This window comes from Erpetoichthys calabaricus, chromosome 14 (genome assembly GCF_900747795.2).
Source record: "Erpetoichthys calabaricus chromosome 14, fErpCal1.3, whole genome shotgun sequence".
Lineage (NCBI taxonomy): Eukaryota > Metazoa > Chordata > Cladistia > Polypteriformes > Polypteridae > Erpetoichthys > Erpetoichthys calabaricus.
In genome coordinates this window covers 94,126,439-94,134,695 of record NC_041407.2, presented here as the reverse complement: position 1 = coordinate 94,134,695, position 8,257 = coordinate 94,126,439, and positions in this window count along the sequence as shown.

The following is an 8,257-nucleotide window of genomic DNA, read 5'->3' as shown; positions in this document are numbered from 1 at the left end:
AGAATCCAATGAGCATACTGGAGTGGCTCCTGATCTGAACCCCCATTGAACCTTTGTGATCCATTTGTAAGCAACGACTCTGTGGAATGGACTGCACAGCCATGGAGAGGATGATTCAGGCCCTGATTTGGGTTTGGTACAGAGACTCCCAAATCCTGCAAGACTGTTCAGAATTAGTGGATTCCATGCCAAATCACATCCAGACGCTTCTCGAGTCGAGGAGGTTATCTCATGTACTGATGTGAGTATATGAATAATATGCATAATAATAAAATTCAGATGTGAGCGTCAGTAGCACTAGGAACCAAGTTACCCAAACTATTCTGTAACATTTTAGTGATTATTTACCGCTCTGATGCTAATCTTTCTAATCATAAAATAGGTCATTACAATAGCAATTGACGAGAAGAATTCATAATTAATTGCAGAATTACGGTATTTGAGGGTTCCTCTGGAGCAGAGCTGGGCAAAGTCGTTCCTGGAGGGCCACAGTGGCTGCATTTTAGTTTTCTCGCTTGTTAAGATTTTGAACCCTTATCGCTTATTTTAGTCTTAAACAGCTGTATTCTCAGTTTTTAATGGCTCCTTATTAGCAATAACATGCAAATGACAAAAAAGCAGCATTTCTCCATTTAGTGTGTTTCCATTGACACCTGTGCGCACTATTGGGTTTAATTAAATACTTGGAAGGAAAGTGAAGAGAAAAAAGTGAAGGACTGAGAATTACTCCTCCATTTTAGACTTCACATCATTTGGATGATATCCTTAGCAAGGGAAGAAAATCTAGGATATGAGAACGAGCTGACATGGCAGAGTTAAAGCAACTAACAAGCCATGAAATTAAATTACTGGCAAAATTGCTTTCTAATTAAGCATCTGGGTTGGAACAAAAACCTGCAGCCGCTGCGGCCCACCAGGACTGACTTTGCCCACCCCTGAACTGGAGTGTCCCTTTCTCTTGCACGATTTGGCTCAAAAACTAATCAGCTCATCGTCATCTCATAACAGGCTGAACTTTTGAGTTTGGTATTTTTCCATCTAGCCATTTTAGCTCTGGACTGTCCTGAAGAAACTGTGACACACACACAGACAGACGGACACACACCCATCATTGAGATATCAGTGTTTTTGTTATCAGGGGACCCTAAAACGGCGAGAACCATCAAAAACCGGAGATTGAAATTTTTGACGAATCTAAAGCTTACGCTCCTCCACATTGACGATAGGTTATGGTGTGCTTTGTGGGGAAGGGGGTTGGAACGCAAAGCAAAAATTGAGCAAAACCGATTGTTCTTGTTTTCAGAGTTTATTTCAATTAATTTGCACAGGGCTGTATTTTCACGAGAGCTGGAATGAGTGACTTCACCGGTAATTCTGGTATAAGATTGGTTGAACGCGGCTGCTTTGGTGTCCATCCATCCATCCATTTTCCAACCCGCTGAATCCGAACACAGGGTCACGGGGGTCTGCTGGAGCCAATCCCAGCCAACACAGGGCACAAGGCAGGAAACAATCCCGGGCAGGGTGCCAACCCACCACAGGACACACACAAACACACCAAGCATACACTAGGGCCAATTTAATATCGCCAATCCACCTAATCAGCATGTCTTTGGACTGTGGGAGGAAACCGGAGTGCCCGGAGGAAACCCACGCAGACACGGGGAGAACATGCAAACTCCACGCAGGGAGGGCCCGGGAAGCGAACCCAGGTCCCCAGGTCTCCCAACTGCGAGGCAGCAGCGCTACCCACTGCGCCACCGTGCCGCCTGCTTTGGTGTCCCCCTGTGGATATTCCAAACAACTTCATTCTTAGTGGTAGTTCACTTCTTTTCTAAGTAGGGCGTAGCTTTAGGTCTTGTTGGGGTTCTTCAAATTTTGAACCCATCTGACCATGTCTTTTGGTTCTTGAAGCAGCTCACCTGGCAAATTGAGCCCACTCTATTTTTTGATTTTCTTTCTGTTAATTATTTAACAAAGTGATTCTTCCATTCTTTTGTTCCTTATGGGTTAGTGGAGTATTTATGGTTTTTCAGTAGCCCCCCTACCCCATCATCGCTACACCATACACTCTGTCTACTCTGTGACTCATCAAACTCAGGCTCTTGTAAGAACATAAAATCATCTCACGATAAGGTAGCTGCATCTGAGAAAGTGGCCACTCAGTGATGGTACAGGGGTTGAACTGGCTGCCCTGGTCACACTCATCCCAGTCCAGCCTTACATAAATGGGGTGCCCAGTCAATGTGGATTTGGGAAGCGTTCCACCATTGTTACCTTGTTTCTTGTGTCCTCCGTTAGCTTGAGATCCCAATGAGGCCGTTATGGCAACGGTTCATTTTGTGGCCACTGATCTCGAACACTTAACCCCAGACTCATTCTCACCTATCTATGAGATGGACCAAGAATAATCATCTTACCGTCTGCTTCCCTGTCGTCTGCAAAGGTGTTCAGACTCTGATCCAGAGGACCATCAGCTTTTCTTTCTACCCGGTCTCTCAATTCAACTCTAAGTCTCAATTTCTTTTGTCTGAATCACAAATTCTAATAAGCGAGTCTCACTTTACTGAGAAATAAAATGAAGCAACTTAGGACTGAGAGACACGGAAACAAAACAGAACTGAAGGAACGCCCATGCTATTGATAACATGTAAGAATGAAGATGGGGAGCTTTGCATTAAATAATAGAATCAATGAGCAGCAGAGAGATTGGCCTTCAAGTAGGGCGTTACCTGGAATGAAATAGAGTAACCACAGCGGACCCTAGAGTGGTAGTCTAGGCAAACAGACAGAATCAGAGGTCCACATACAGTACTCTCTACTGGAGGGTTTCTTAGAGTTTACCTGTATGGCATACTGGGAGGTTTCGGGATCTGCTAGTAGGATAGCAAATCTCAACATAAGATTAAGAGAAATTCAGATTTTAATCACAAAAGCGTCCACAGACAATCAGAATGATTGTAAACCTGAGACTTTGTGTCAGATGAAAGGCGAAGTTCAACTCTGGATTAACTGCTGTGGAGACTGGCTCGGACACAGACAGGCAGACACGCTCATGTCACTCAACACACATTTATTTATTCCACTATTTACAAAGTCCAAGTGCCCACAAACCCCAAAGTCCTGGCCACACAACAATGCCTTCTCTTTCTTCAGGCCGCCTCCTTGCCTTCCTCCCGACATCATCTACCTTCCACCCGACTCTTGCACGCCCCGACGGTCTGGGTCTGCGCATGGGAAATGCAGAGATCCCAGCCTGTCTGCGTCCATACAGAACGACGGGAGACTGTCACAGGCTTGGGGCGTCGGGTGCTAGAACCCAGGGCACCCATCAGCCCCTGTCCTGTCTGCCTTCTTGATGTAGCTCCCCTCACCTCGCGAACAGCCTGCACCGCCGCATCCGCTGTCGGAGATCCCCCTACTCGATACCGTTCATTTGGATCACGGCCAATTTCGGTGGGCTTTCCTTTATGCTGTACGGGGTCGGTTTTACTTACCTTCCCCGCCGTACGACTCTGGCCAAAGGATCCAGCGACTCGCCCGTCCACCGCAGCATGCAGCATCTGTGATGATGCGCCCACCTTCACCTCCAGCTCCTGAAGGTCTGCATGGAGCGTACGTAGCACCTGTGGAAACGGTGTTATGGACTGAAGCACCTGCTCCAGCTTATGCAGCGCCGCCAACAAGCAGAGAAAGTCAGCCGACGATTGACATACTGGGATGTTAGTCACACTCACCGGCTGCTTCCTGTGGGGCTTCTCCTCCGGCCCAATCGGGTCTCTCCCTGGCCCGAGACGGACATTCCTTGGTCCCGCCTCTATACAGTCATTGGCGGGCACCCAAGACACACCATCCAATCCCGTGCCTGTCATTTTGGCTCTTCTCCTCCTGTTGCGGTGACGAGCCGATCTGCTGCACTCAGGTATGGCCCGTCGGTCTTCTGCCGCACCAGGAGAGCGCCTTGCGACTGCGGCCCATTAGCGGTCTGGGGGACGAGTTTCTTTCGCGGGGTTGTTGGCACGCCACTCCCGCGGCACGTGTGTGGGCGCATCTGCTGCGCCAAGCCGTCCACAAAATTATTTTGTTCAGGGATTCCCCGCCTTGGAACAGGCGGATCGTCCAATCTGGGATGCCATTGTGGAGACTGGCTCGGACACAGCCAGGCAGACACGCTCATGTCACCCAACACACTTTTATTTATTCCACTATTTACAAAGTCCAAGTGCCCACAAACCCCAAAGTCCTGGCCACACAACAATGCCTTCTCTCTCTTCAGGCAACCTCGTCCTCTTCCTCCTGATTCTGGCTCCTGAGTGGTGGATGCTGGCCCTTTTTATAGCCCACCCGGAAGTGCTCCAGGTGCTTGATCACCTGCGGCTAATTGCACTTCCGGGTGGGGCTGCAGAGATGTCCAGGTGGGTTCCTGGCTCCATGCAGCACCTCCTGGTGGCCACCCCAGCTCCCCACAGGGTTGTGGAGAACTCCATCTCCCAGGAAACCCTGCAGGAAACTGAGGCACCATCGTCAGCCAGGGAGGCTGCCACCAAGCGTCCCAGGGGAGGTAGTGAGATGTCCATAGCTGCTCCCCCGGAACATATACAGAAGGGGCGTCCCGGCCATTTCTTGGCTGCAGACACTGTGAGTGAGTATAAGAGTGTAAGCAAGTAGGGCAAGACATCATTTAACCTTGGTTTAACCTGAGGATTGTCTACATCTGCAAGTCAAGCTACAGCTACTGAAATAAAACAAACAAGACAGCTGATATCCTTGAATGTTTGTGAACAGCACAAAGCATTTACAGTATCAGCAGCCATAGTGTTAGACTGAGCCTCTTAGCAATGTCACATCTTTAAAGATTCTGGCAAGAATCTCCAGCTGTGAGCAGCGCCACAGCCATTCACTGAGTCATCTGGAGACACAGCAGGGACACGGCCAGCCTCTGGACACTCATCACCAACCGAGTACAGCACCTGCCTGGAGGCGACTTACACTCATCTAAGTAGACAGCCTGTTCAGACCAAGCTGGGACCTTCAGGAGCATCTCGCTTGGTCCAATCTGGTGCATGCTCTACCTATCTCTGTCTATCTGTACTGCCTTGAATATCTATAAATTATACAGCTCTGTCACATTTTGCTCTCTTTGCCTATTAAGTGGTACATTACTCATCTATCCATCTATTATATAGTGCCTTTCACATCTATCTATAATGTTTTTTCTATATATTAAATAGTGTCTTTCCTATCTTTGATAGTGCTTCTTACTTCTGTCTCTATATCTAAAATATATTGCCTTTCACATCTATCTATCTATCTGTCTGTCTGTCTGTCTGTCTGTCTGTCTGTCTGTCTGTCTGTCTGTCTGTCTGTCTATCTATCTATCCTTGTGAGATGGCAGTGTGCAGGATGCTTGAAGTCCATGTCAAAGGAGTAACATCAGACTTGTGTGGTGGAGTAAGTCACACACTCTTTCCCAAGAAAATCATTAAGAAACTGAGTTGGAACAAATGCCTGAACACACTATGCCCCCCAAGAGCCTGACTATATTTACAGACCCCATGCAGTAGATAAATACAAATAAACACGTGCACTGCCTGCAAACTAACAATCATCTGTGGCTCTGTCTAGCTGTCTCTCCAGCTGTCGCACAACTCTTTGAGAAAAGAAGAGCTTCCTGGCTTCAGTCAATTCCCACCGATGTCCTTGAGTACTGTACATGAAGTGCGTCAAGAAACCCTAGTGGGGCTGCTTCATACTTACAGCAATACGTCTCTATAGCGCCTCACTGGGAATACCCAAGTCAGAGATTTTGTCCTTTTTCATCATTTATATGAGTATTTGAAGAAGGATTGTTGATGCTGCTTGTTATAATATTTCTTAAACTTCTGTAAATGATGCATTTCCCCGTTGGGAGAAATGAAGTTCTATCTATCAATCAATCTATCATATTATGCTTTTCATATCTATCTATGTCTTAACTATATAGTGCCTTTCAGATCTCTCTCTCCCTCTAATATATAGTGCCTTTCACATCTGTCTATCTATCTATTATATAGTGCCTTTCCTATCTATCTATCTATCTATCTATCTATCTATCTATCTATCTATCTATCTATCTATCTATCCTTGTGAGATGGCTGTGCGCAGGATGCTTGAAGTTCATGTCAAAGGTGTAACATCAGACTCGTGTGGTGGAGTAAGTCACACACTCTTTCCCATGAAAATCATTAAGAAACTGAGTTGGAACAAATGCCTGAATGCACTAAGCCCCCCAAGAGCCTGACTGTATTTACAGACCACATGCAGTAGATAAATACAAATAAACACTTGCACTGTCTGCAAACTAACAATCATTTGTGGCTCTATCTAGCTATCTCTCCAGCTTTTTAAAGAAAGGAAATATGAAAGCTGAGAACGCGATGTGAAATGTGTCAGGACGCCGTTTGTTCTGCCTGAGCCCAGAATTGTCCAACTTAGGGAATTTCACTCTCCAGAGGTGCAATTCCAAAAACGCCCGCAAGGTGGCAGGACTGTGCTGATTGGCCTCTGTAAATATTTTCCAACGCAGGACGGGTTAAAGGAGGTGATAGAGGTGGGGGGAGGGGGTCTGTGTGATTTTGGGGAGATCATTTAAGGACAACAGGACTGAAGGACTAGCAGCCTAACAAGAAGCTACCGTTGCATGCAGCAGCCACCAGGGGGAAGCACATGTCCAGGCATATAATTAGCCGTGTGTGGATAAATAAGAAGGCAGCAGAGTTGAACTGAGGACAGAGGCTCCCGTCAGCTTCAGAAGGGGGAACGAGAGAGGGAGTGAGAGCCGACAGCCGTTGATTTCAAACATGCGCTTTCCACAATATTAATATTTACTAGCGGCAAAATGATGAAAACCTCTGAAAGAAGGTAAACTGGATGTTGGCTGAGAGCTGCATCGCACCGGTCTCAAGGGCTGGGGGTCTGTGGGGACGTGTTGAAGACCCACTCGGCGGCCACGCAAGCTTTCCTTTCTTTCTTAATTATTTAGCTTTTTTTATATGAATGAATTTGAGTCAGCAGCTGTTAGGCTCACCTTGTGACACTCATTTGAAAAATCGAGAGAAACGTGCGTCATGACGCAGGGGGGAGGGAGGGGGGTCTTTATGGGGTTGTAGTGGGGTGCAAGCCATCAGCATTTACTATTTTAGAGAAAGGAAATCTTGAAAATTTAAAGAAATGGCATTGATTTGCCCCATTCAGCAGACCCCCCCCCCCCCCCCCCCCCAAAATGGCAGTCCCAGATGGAACAATTGTTGATGGGCACCTCTTTTCCATTTCAAACAATTGTTCTATCAGGTCAGTCTTCTGAACACCTGCAACCGTCTGGATGAAGGGGCTCAGAGTAAGGGCGGGGTAATCAGATTCATTCTCCATGAAAATTTTTCGTCTTTCAGCCTTTCAGAGGCTTTTGCCGGTGGTCTTGATGCTACCCAGCACTTTGACCATCAGATGGAGTCTTCCTTCAACATTTGTAAAGGACAGAGCCTGCTGTCCGCTTCAAAGGGGGAGCAACAGTCTGACAACCTTGGATTTCAAACATGTGCCTTCCACAATATTAATATTGATTGAGCAGAATCTCAGTTGAATGCGTTGACCACCTAGTAAAGTTTCTTGAACCTTCTGGAGGAGCCCCACGACTTGCAGCCATTTCTCCATTCCAGGATTTCTTCTTCTTTCCTATCCTTGCATCACCCTGACTCATTTCTGGAAGGTCACACATCTCACATGCCACTTAGACCCCCGTGCCTTGCCATCGATGCCACACAGCTCCTGTACAGTGGCTGTGATGTAGCTGTGCCTGATTTACACCATCTTGGACAATTGAATTGCAAATCAAATTAGTCCAAATGCCACGGGAAAACGTAACTAATCCTGCGGCCCTCTGCTCGGCTGTGTTTAGACTAATTGCGTTTGCCACTCTGGAAAATCAATTTCTTTTCTCATTTCACAAATAGCAGAGCTTATTAAACAGCAGCAAGGTGTAAGGGCCGCCAAGCTGAGTGGGCCAGCGAGACTCCAGCACTGTTACGAGTTTGACAGCCCCCATGGGGCACTCCAGCACTCGGGCAATACCAAGGCCCAATTAAAACTGAAAGGCATACGGTGGCACAACAGGCCAGCCCACTGATATGGGCACAGTTGGGTAAGATGCAGGTAGTATATTGTTTGGCATGGTAGCCTCCTTTGATGCCCTGGTGGACACCTGATGTCTTTCTCAACATCA